Below are 12,500 nucleotides of genomic sequence, written 5' to 3' on the forward strand. Positions count from 1 at the left end.
AGCGTCGCAACGTTCGGCACGGCAACTCGCTCGCTTTAGCTCGCTCGGTGGTCCCTCACGTAGCTCCAGTTTGCTTGAGACTGTGCGCCTCCGTCATGGTCCCAAACCGAAACCGAAACGTCACTTTATAAGTCACCTCCGTCGGTAGGTCAGTATCTCCTGATAACACCCAATGAATGGTCTGATAAATCGCTAAATTGCTATTTTTGAAAAATAGCTTCTTTTTTTGTTTTAAGTTTTGCAAATCTTTGAATGTATAGATTTTTAAAGCGAACATTTGTAAGTGTCAAATGTCTCAAGAAATGTCTTCATTTTTCTGAAAAACTATTCTATATCAGTGCCTTTTCTTGTCAAGGACCCCCAAAATGTTTTTGGCCACCATCCATCCCCATCAAAAAATGTTGTTCCAGGGACCCCCCCAGAAGCAAAGATTTTAAACTGTTGTTTAAAAAAAAGTATGTATTCAAAGGTTTGCAGAAAATGTTAAAAACTTTTCAAAAATACTTAAAGTATACAAAATAATGTCTATCCACAAGTTTCCAGCGGAGAGTGGGCGTCAGTTCCGGTTGTAGGCTATACATATGCGGGGCCTCCGCCGGATATGTCCCCCATCAGGCCTGTGCATAGGGCCTGTGCCCCAGTAAATTCCCACAGAAACAGGTGGATAGCTAAAATCTAAAATGACACAGATACGTTCCCTGTCTTGATGGGTTAAAAAATATATACAGTATTAAAAAATGTATAGTTGGTTTCTGCCCGACAGCAACTGTGATGACCATTCTCCTGGTTCTCACAACCTGTTTTTTTCATGATGAAAAGTTTTTTTTAGAGTTATAGGCTTATACAATTAGTGAAAGATTCAGGTTGGGGGTCAAGATTGGTATTATAGGCATGTAGAGGTTATGTTTATGGGTTTCAGGCGGACGGACAGAGGTATGCAGGCTTAGGCCTATTAGTTGCGCGCCGTTGTCACGTGTGTGGAAAACGATGGTCGATCTACAAGCTCACAACAAGTCATACACTGCGACGGTGTTGTGAGCTTGTAGATTCACGGGAAATAAAAAAATCATGGAATCTCCATAAGAGAATGTTGATGTCCTCACAACTGTAGTAATACAAGCAAGCGTGTGTGTGTGTGTGTGTGTGTGTGTGTGTGCGTGCGTGCGTGCGTGCGTGCGTGCGTGCGTGCGTGCGTGCGTGCGTGTTTCAGCTCCAAACTGGCAGAAGCGGCGAAAGCGATGGGTAAATCGGTGTGTGTGTGTGTGTGTGTGTGTGTGTGTGTGTGTGTGTGTGTGTGTGTGTGTGTCTTGTGCGAGTATCTCTCTGGTGCCTATTCCATTAAAGGCAGGCTGATAAACAGGCTAGGATAATTAAAGGGGGGTGATAAATAGTGCTGCCTTAATTAAAGGGGAGTGATGGGGACACGTGTCGAAATGTTTTGTTAGTCGGGGCCGACAGACAGATGAAGGGGGAGAGTAATTGCTTTGGATTAATTATTTGGATACGCGGGGCGAGGAGAGGGTACACACAACTCCTGAGGGCCTTTCTGGATGGAGGGATAGAGGAGATGAGGAAGGGGTTTGTGTGTGTGTCTTCAAGGATGCATATTCACCATACACCACCATCATCATCCACTATATATCCTACAGGAAAAACCCTCAATGCACCATGCGTATACACCCATACACACATGGACATCAGTGGCGTGCACACTGCACAGACATTTTGAGGGGCAGGCGCTCAAGTAAATTACACTTTTTTTTGTTTACTTGGTCTGCTCTTTTTCCCTCTACACCTATACCTCTTTGCCAAAAATAGCCGATCTACAAGCCGAGGCGTTGTGGGCTTGTAGATCTGCTATTTTTGGCTAAAGTTCTCCTCTGGGTGCTAGGTTTCGAGTGGTTATGGTAAAAAGAAAAATCATATCACATAAAGATTTGGCGGACCCCCTGTAGTAACTCTGAGGACCCCCTAGCGGTCCCGGACCCCCTGTTGAAGACCCCTGCTGTAAACATTTTCAAAAGGGCACTTCTGGTCAAGAGGGCAAAGGGCCGGTGCTCTAGCGCCACCTAGAGTCTATCTGTGCACGTCCCTGATGGACATGATGCACAAGACATACACCCATACACACACACACACACACACACACACACACACACACACACACACACACACACACACACACACAATAAAACCTCACAACTGAAAATGTTTGTATGTCCAAGTACTAATGTGCGTTAAAAAAAACGGTGCATGACTACATATTTGTCTGAACATGAAAACAAAAGTCAAAATAACTATATTTTCATCTGTAATGCCCAAAATAAGGATGGCAGGTTGACAAGGCACATACAGGCAGTACCAGAGACATGACTTATTGACAATACAGTATACGTACATTTTGTTTTCTATTACAACAAACTTAAACACAATTAACATTGTTCTATAGCCTGCTAGCTTGGCTCAGATAATCTATATGACTCATATCATATTCAACCTGAACTTGCTTCATAATCTTAGTTTTCTGTCTGCTGTGATCAGCAGCTGGTCAAGGATGTATTTTTTTTTGGGGGGGGGGGGGGTGAAACTTTGGACTATTTCTTTTGTACACCACCTTCACCATCTGTGATTTCTGATCTCCGTTCTGCGTTTTATCAATTCTGCACGCTGGGAAAAGTGAAGCGGTAGCTTCACCCTCTAACCAAACCCAGAGCTCAAGCATGCGTGACCCCTTTCTTTACACACTGACTGAAGAGCTGGAGAGTTCACCGTTTCCTCCTTATAGCAGCAGGCTGGGCCAGTGGGCACTGATACACACAGTCACACACACACACACACACACACACACACACACACACACACACACACACACACACACACACACACACACACACACACACACACACACACACACACACACACACACACACACGTACACTGAAGTACACATACACACACATGTACACTGAAGTACACACACATGTACACCAGAGCATTGGTTCTCAAAGTGGGGTCCGGGGACCCCCAGGGGTACTGGAGGGGGTTCCAGGGAGTCCCCAGCTAAATTATGGATAGGAACCAAATGGACCCTTATGGGTCTGTAACTCTGAAAGTGTACAAATGCATGTGTACACTCTCAGAGTCACATTAACATTGATTTTACAATATAAATTGGGGTCCCAGAGATAGAAATGTATTAAATGGGGGTACGTAGCCTTAATGCATGTCAAACTGGGGGCCCTTGAAATTAAAATGGTTGAGAATCACTGCTAGAGCCATAAAAAAACCTTCTCTTATGGGGGTCCCTGGTATATCTTTTCAAATGGGGGTCCGCGGGCTAATAAGTGTCAATTTGGGGGTCCTTGACATGAAAAAGTTTGAGAACTACTGCACTAGAGAACATAGAGTGTACTGTACATACATACAGATACATATATATACATATAGATACATATATACAGCACACATGCACTCACACCAAAAAAACTATGTGTCCTCCTTCACCCCCTATACATCAGACCCCATTCTGACCCTACCTCTGAACCCTGTGTGTGTGTGTGTGTGTGTGTGTGTGTGTGTGTGTGTGTGTGTGTGTGTGTGTGTGTGTGTGTGTGTGTGTGTGTGTGTGTGTGTGTGTGTGTGTGTGTGTGTGTGTGTGTGTGTGTGTGTGTGTTGATATGTGATATTCAATCTATTCCTGACGGCAGCTACACTCCTCTTCCACAAGTCCATCCAGGAAGATGGCGGTGTGCAAATACAGTTCCGTCTTGATGGGAGCTTGTTTAACATCAGACGCCTTCAAGCCAAGACTAAGACCCTGGTCAGCAACATCTACGAGCTACAGTATGCAGATGATTGTGCTCTTCTGGCCCACAGCCCAGCTGCCATGCAACGTGCCCTGGACACCATGTCCTCTGTTTACCACTCACTAGGTCTTGTGATCAACATCCACAAAACAGAGATCATGGCGCCAGAAAAATCTCCACCCCCCGTGTTCAACATCAGCGGCACTCCCCTCAAGGTTGTCCAGCAGTTCAGCTACCTCGGCAGCATATTGACACCCTCCTGCCAAATTGACGATGATATCCAGGCCCGTATCAACCAAGCCTCCTATGCCTTTGGCAGACTGCGCTCTCGTGTGTTTGAAAACAACCACCTAAGAACACCAACAACAGTGGCAGTCTACAGGGCAGTGTGCGTGTCTACACTGCTATATGGGTCAGAAGCCTGGGCTGTCTATCGGCGTCACATCAGACGCCTTGATGCATTTAACATCAGATGCCTCCAACGCATCCTTGGCATCACCTGGCAGGACCGTGTCCCTCACACTGACATTCTCCAACGCACTGATTCCATCAGCATTGAGGCAACCATAGCACGGAGGCAACTCCGGTGGGTCGGCCACGTCATCCGGATGCCTGGATGCCGTTTGCCCCGTCAGGTGCTTTATGGACAGATCTTGTCAGCCAGCAGGAAGCCCGGTGGTCCAAAGCTGCGGTACAAAGATCAGCTAAAACAGACTTTAAAGAGGTGCAACATCAAGCCCAACGATCTGGAGTCAGCTGCAGCTAATCGGCCACTCTGGCGCTCTTTATGCTACGAAGGGGTCACACACCTTGAGGAGAAACGCACCCAGCAAAGGACGGCGCGGCGCCAGCAAAGACACCTTCATGCTGACCCAGTACCATCTCAGCCTCCTGACCCAGGCCTCGCATGTCCTGCCTGTGGTAGGATATGTGGTTCCAGAATCGGACTTCACAGTCATCTACAGTGGCATCGTCGCCAGCAAAGATAACCACTGACTAACTCATCACAACGCAAGGAAGCTACGTCATCTTCGACAACGATGGACTGCCAAGGAGGAGAGGAGTGTGTGTGTGTGTGTGTGTGTGTGTGTGTGTGTGTGTGTGTGTGTGCGTGCGTGCGTGCGTGCGTGCGTGCGGAATTGGGCTTAACAATTAGTAAAAGATTCAGGTTTTGATTTAGGATTAGGATTAGGCATTTAGGGGTTGAGGTTAGGGGTTAGAGTTATGCCTGACTCTATATTAGTCCGGGAGTCAAAGGGTGATTTTTGGCTGAACGTGGTTTCGTCGGTAAAAGTTTTTTTCTCAACTGATTCTTGCTGCTGGGGGTCCCCTCTTAAGGATTCAAGAGGGTGCCCAGTGAAATCCCTTGGGCATTTTTTATTATTAACCCCTTAATGCCCAAAACACTAAAAATTCACCCAAAATAGACTTCTATGGTATTTCATGCAAAATACTTGATCTAAATGCTTAAATTTGGTTTCTACAGTGTGTATCCATGTAAGTGGATGTGTACAGTGCATTAGATTTAATATTTATGCATGTTTTAATATTAACCCCTTCCTGCCCAGAACAACATAATCTTTAAACTGTGATATTGTACATGCACATAAATCAAATCAAATCAAATGCATTAGAACTGCTTTCAACAGTGGAACTTGTTTCCTTTTGGATGAATGCACATTAACCCTTTCAGGCCTTCCATATTGAGCATCCTGCACAAAAATATCTACAGAACATATTCCCCTGGGGGGGAAAAAGAAAAGAAAAAAACATTAAAAAAATATATATATATATATTCCCCCAGCCCTAAGCCACCACTGCCTCAACTTATCCGCCCCAATAACCGCGCGAGCCACCTTCCGGATAACCTTGTCATTGGACAACCCGAGTAATGTGATGTGACAATAAAGTTTGATTCTGATTCTGATTCTGAGTCGGAAGGCTCGGCGGGCCTGGGCTGCAGAGACAACCGAGCGGAGCTGCAAGAGGCCGATGCCGCCATCGGAATTGCTTGAGTAGAGGATCCCGTTGCTAGACGATTGATGCAAGCGGAACCACTCCCTCACTCTGACCCGGATAGCCTTGTCTACATCCCTCAAGGGTGTGGGGGCGGTGCCTATGTGATCCGCGGCGTAAAGAACCCTCGGTAGGGCAAAGCGGTTCAACAGATCAAACTTCATTCGGGGATCGAGGGGTGCCCTGCCGATCCTGTCACTCCACGCGGAGATCGAGGCTTCGCAGGCCGGAGCCGAAAAACCGTCAAGCGGGCTCACTCGGAGGCCGAGATATTTCTCGTAACCAGCAGGATCGATCAGGTGCAACCGCTCACCGTCAAAGGCCCAATCGGTGTTAACATTGTAGGTCAGCCGGCCGCCCTTCTTTTCGATAAAGAACCCATGACACTTACTGGCGTTAACCCGCATGCCGGTAAGTTGTCAGAAAGCCCCCAGAATGTTCAAGTTTCTCCGCATGCCTTCCTTTGAGTCACTAAACAATGCTAGATCGTCAGCAAACGCCATCGCCACCACGGAGACATCCCCGAAGGAGAATCCCCGCCCTTCGCGTTCGATAGTGGTGATTAATGGATCAACCGCTAGATTGAAAAGTAGGGGAGACAAGGAAATAACCTTGTTTCACACCCACCTTCATTTCTGGTGATGTCCCTTCCCCACACCTGACCCTCGTCGTACATCCATCGTAGCCCGCAAAGATTACGTCCGCCATGTGCCGGTCGAGACCCCGCCCCTCCAGCACCGCCCGGAGGTGTTGATGCGAGACCGTATCGAGCGCTTTTTGGAAATCGATGAACACCACGCCCAAAGGTTTGCCCTGCCCCTTACTGTGCTTTAACGCTGACTCGAGTAACATCAAGTTCTCCGAGCAGCCAGACGAGGGAATGAACCCCCGCTATCGAGGGTGTAAGGGGCAGGCGGCTCTCATTCGCCCGTCGAGGATACAGGAAAAGAGACCGATAATCACCGAGGCGATGGTAATGGGCCTCCAGTTGCCAAGTAGGACTAGCTTGGCGGGGTCATCACTTTTAGGGATAAGCGTCGTACGGCACCGCTTCAGGCACTGGGGGACATAGCCAGCGACCAACCACGATGAGTAGATGTGCGCGAGTTGCGAGCCGTCAGGGTCCCATAGTAGCAACTCAGAACGAGTGATACCGTCGGGACCGGCCGCTTTGCCATTCTGCATGCGCTGGAGACAAGAGTGAACCTCTTCACCCGAGATCAAATCGCCGAGGATAGTATTGTCAGCCCCACCGAAGGAACGGAAATGGCCCAGTCCAAGAAACGGTCGCTCTAGCCCCCAAGCATTTTGGTAGAAACGATGTATTCCATGCATGGGTATCGGACACCCGATAACATTGTCCCCGTCTAGGACAGTTTTGGCTAACCGCTTCCTATCACAGTGGTACAGCCGCCTCAGAAACACCCGGCGGTGAAACATTTGCAGGCAACTGCCCCTTCTGCCAGGCACTTCTCCACTTATCTCTCTCTGGCGACGCAACTGTTTCGGCGGAGACCCCAGGCTACTAATTAGCCAGTTAGCTTTGGCTTCAATGGATCGCACCGAACACTCTTCAATCTTCAAAAAGAGGTCGGAGTCTTCCCCCAGTCTGACCCCATCAATACCCGCGTCTTCTACAAGACGTCGAAGCGCCTGTTTCATCAACGCGGGCTGTAACGGAATCGTGTCAGGACGAGTGTTTCATCATCCAGCACGACTGGGGGACGACCGCCTCTTGCACGGTCAGCCTTTTCAAGGCTACAAGCCTTACCCCTCACCTGCTCCTCCGTCCTCCCCCGCCCCAGGTCTTTAGCCACGGACTTCCACGACCAGGTATCTCTGGGACGGTTCATAAGAACTCGTAGCTCGTTGACCTCCTCCACGGTCCAACGCCGGTGCTTACGCCCCCGAACCTGCTGTCTCCCACGTCCCGGGTTCTCGCTTGGCATGTTCAGTTCTTTGTGTCTGCTTAGCATGTGATTGGTCCGGCCGGCACGTGAGAGGGCCCTGAACGAACAGAGCCCACAGGAAAAGTTAACCAACGCCCGGCGCTGGTCCACGATAACCGGTTTGCACCGGGCAAAGTGGCACCGCACCGCACGCGGGTTAGAGCTCTCCCAGGTATCATTTACTGGATTTGTACCTTACCGTCAAATCATGGTGTCTGGACGCAAAAAGCGGAACCAGTGAAAGGACACCGACGATAGGTACGCCACAAAGAACACACGGCCTATCAAACGGGATACGGATAGACAGGACACGGGGGAGTTGACCGGAGCCGGCCGCGGAATCTCGGAGGTATAGTCTCCCGGCGGCGTGCACTATGACGGTCACCACTTCCTCCTTTGCCCCCTAGCCAGGTCGACGGCATGTTACGGGGGATCGGCGCCCGTGGCCCGGTACGCAGCTGTTTGGTCGGTCGCCGGAGTACGCGACGCAAGCAGGGTTTGAGAAACGGAGTCTCCGGAGCGCGCCTTTGCGCCCCCGCCGCATACGGATCTCCTCGCCGAGCCGTGTGATGGGGCTTGAGGCGAGGCCGACAGCGGGGGCCCTCAGGCGGTCCGTGGCAGGGCAACTAGGTCAGACTGTGCGTCTCGGTCTCGCTAGGCCGGGGTCGGCCGCGGAGGAGTGCGGAGGACAGGCCACCGAGGCCTCTCCGCACGTGGTCCCTCCGCGCCTGGTCGGGCCCGCAGGCTGCAAGCAGCGTCCGTTGACGGGTATCTTCCACCAGCATGCGACCCAGTGAAGTTTGGATGGGAAAAAGACATAACTAACAGGTCACTGAGCCCAACCACTCTACCTGAAGGTTGCAAACCTGCCCCAGACTACATTTTGCAAATGATTAAATGTGGCTGCAAAACTGACAACCCATGCAATTCCAAAAAATGCAGCTGCAGAGTACATGGTTTGCCATGCACATTGTCCTGTCACTGTTATGTTGTAGGATGCTCAAGACAGTTTTAGATAGGATTCTTTCCTTTTTATTTTATAAATTCCTTTAAACTTGGTTCTTGTCTCTGATTCTGGTGTCTCAGGAAAATGTGGTTAGTTGGTATCATTGGACCTTAATATGGGATATGCTGTATATGACCACTTCCACATAAACATTATTAATTTCTTATACAGCTAATTTGAAGCATTTGAATTGATTTACTGTGCATAACATGTCATAAATCAACATTTTTAATGGATTTTGGTGCTTCGGGTGTGAAGGAGTTAATATCTATGAAATGTTCTAATGTGAAATCAAAAAACAAAATTTTACACATCCACGTTCATTGATAAACACTGTAGAAATCAAATTTTATGCGCTAAATCAATATTTTTGCATAAAATGCCATAAAAAACGTTTTTTTGTTTTGGGCATTTAAGGGTTAATGACGGTTGGCCTCAAAGGGTTAATATGCATTCATCCAAAAGGAAACATGACCAGGTCCACTATTAGACTTAGTAGAAAGCAGATCTGATGCATTTGATTTGATTTCTGTACATGTTCTATTTCACAATATCACAGTTTAAAGATTAAGTTGTTCTGGGAATGAAGGGGTTAATATTTAAAAGTTTACAAATATTAAATCTAATGCACTGTACACATCCACTTACATGGATACACACTGTAGAAAGCAAATTTTAAGCAATTAGATCAAGTATTTTGCATGAAATACTATAGAAGTCTATTTTGGGTGAATTTTTAGTGTTTTGGGCATTAAGGGGTTAATAATAAAAAATGCTCAAGGGATTTCACCGGGCACCCTCTTGAATCCTTAAGAGGGGACCCCCAGCAGCAAGAATCAGTTGAGAAAAAAACTTTTACCGACGAAACCACGTTAAGCCCCATGACTCCCGGACTATATGGAGTTGTTGCCACGTAACAATTTGCTTTATTAGAAATAGGTTATATGCATTGACTGCACATCTACAGGTTGAAATATATGTCAAATTGCATTGACCTCACATTTATTAGAGTCTAGTTTCTTATGTATAATGTCTGATGTATTGTTGATGTGTTTTTGTTTGTTATGCTGTTTGGTGTTTTTTTTTGTGAAGACCACAATGGAAATAATAATAAGCCTTCAGGCTTTATCGTGTTTTTATCCTCCGTGACACAACGACTGTATGTCGGAGAGTGCGTTTGTGCTCTTTTTATATCACAAAAATAATAATAATCAATTAATCAATCAATCAAAATGATAAAATAATTATACATGTATAAAATAGCCATACAAACGTGTCTTATGTCCTCACAAGTAATACTACAGTGTACGCGTGTGCGTGTGCGTGTGCATGTGCATGTGCATGTGCATGTGCATGTGCATGTGCATGTGCATGTGCATGTGCATGTGCATGTGCATGTGCATGTGCATGTGCATGTGCAGCAGGTAGAGACATCTGTGCAGTAGATCACAGCCAGATGTGGCGGCCTCCTCCGCCACCAGCCAGATCACCTTACATAAATACTTTACCATGTGAGGGAATCATTTAGCCATATTAATTGACGGTAAACTTGCCCTGGAACCAGAGGGCCCCCCCACCCCCCACCCCTCTCCCCCCCGGGGGCCCCATGCAGCAGACTCCCACATGTACACGCACCAGCACACACACACACACACACACACACACACACACACACACACACACACACACACACACACACACACACACACACACACACACACACACACACACACACACACACAGTCACACACACGCACACACACACACACACACACACACACACACACACACACACACACACACACATGCGGTCGTCCTGTGCCTCACAGGTGGGTTCCCTCACTCACAGGAGTGGGTAACCGGGGGTAACCGGACTCTGATGAAAAGGAAGATTGACATAAATAAAGAGCCTGCAGGAATGCATTGTGCAAACAAAATATGAGCCGGGCCCCCCCCAATACATTCCCCCTGGAGGGGAGGGGGGGGGAGAGAGAGAGAGAGAGACACGGAGAGAGAGAGAGAGAGAGAGAGAGAGAGAGGGTGGGTGGGAGTGGGACGTTGAAAAAAGAGCACTTTTGTTTTCTCCATCTTGCAGCCCACTCCCCTGTCTTTCATTTTGCTGCTTCTAGACATGAGTCTCAGCATTCAAAGACATGCTGTATGTATATATATATATATATGTATATATATATATATATATATATATATATATATATATATATATATATATATATATGTATATATATATATATATATATATATATATATATATATATATATATATATATATATATATATATATATATATATATATATATATATATATATATATATATATATATATATATATATGTATATATATATATATATATATATATATATATATGTATATATATATATATATATATATATATATATATACATATATATATATATATATGTATATATATATATATATATATATATATATATATATATATATATATATATATATATATATATATATATATATATATATGTATATATATATATATATATATGTGTGTGTAGATAGATAGATAGATAGATAGATAGATAGATAGATAGATAGATCAGGGGTCTTCAACGTTTTCAGGCCAAGGACCCCCTAGCTGAGAGAGAGATGAAGCAGGGACCCCCCACTCTATATTGTATACAATTGTGTTTCAGATTAAAGTTTTTGTTTTTACTTAGTCTGCTCTTTTTTCCCTCTACACCTATACTCTTTGCCAAAAATAGCAGATCTACAAGCTCACAACGCCTCGCAGCGCGAGGCGCTGTGAGCTTGTAGATCTGCTATTTTTGGCTAAAGTTCTCCTCAGAAAAGTGATGCTAAGGTTCAAGTGGTTAATGTAAAAAAAAAAATCATATCACACAAAGATTTGGCAGACCCCCTGTAGTAACTCTGAGGACCCCCTAGGGGTCCCGGACCCCCTATTGCAGACCCCTGAGATAGATAGATAGATAGATAGATAGATAGATAGATAGATAGATAGATAGATAGATAGATAGATAGGATGAGTGGTAGAACACAATGTGACATCATAGTGAGTTTAAACTGAGGAGATATAAACTGTAGCTTTGGGTTTGAACCATAGACCATACGATGGACAGCGTCAGGCCATTGGTTTTTCTACAGACCATAAATTAAGCCTAATTTGCAGTGATTTCAAATCCGTCATCTTTCTATATCCGGTCCGAAATGCAAACTGAAATTAATGCTATTGGCTGAAACAGCAGCGAGGGCGGTTCTTCGCTCGGTAGGACCAGTAGAAACCCTAGAAACACCTGGTTGAGCTGGTGAAAACAACTTCATACAACTCGGCTCTGAAAACGTAACCCTTTGGGAGCTGGTATACTGTATGTGTCGTGTTTGTTTATAAACACAGCCAGACGATGGATATAAAACTTCTGTGACCGGTTGAAAAGGTTATAAAACATGAAAATCGCTGGCACTGGGTGAGTATATTATGATGAGTATAATATGAAAATAGTCGGCAAAAACCTAATAGCTTATTTACTTCTGACACCAGCTGGGTGAAACAGCGAAACTACATGCCATTCATATGAACTGTCTCTTCCTATATAGACTCAATTTACAACTCGGAAGCTGACCCCTTGGTTTTAAACTGAGGAGGAGATATAAACTCCAGTAGCTGTGGGCTCATAGAGGACTGGGTTTCCCCCTCTAGTGACGCTCTCTAT

Source organism: Gymnoscopelus microlampas (assembly GCF_963454915.1).
Source record: "Gymnoscopelus microlampas genome assembly, chromosome: 7".
Lineage (NCBI taxonomy): Eukaryota > Metazoa > Chordata > Actinopteri > Myctophiformes > Myctophidae > Gymnoscopelus > Gymnoscopelus microlampas.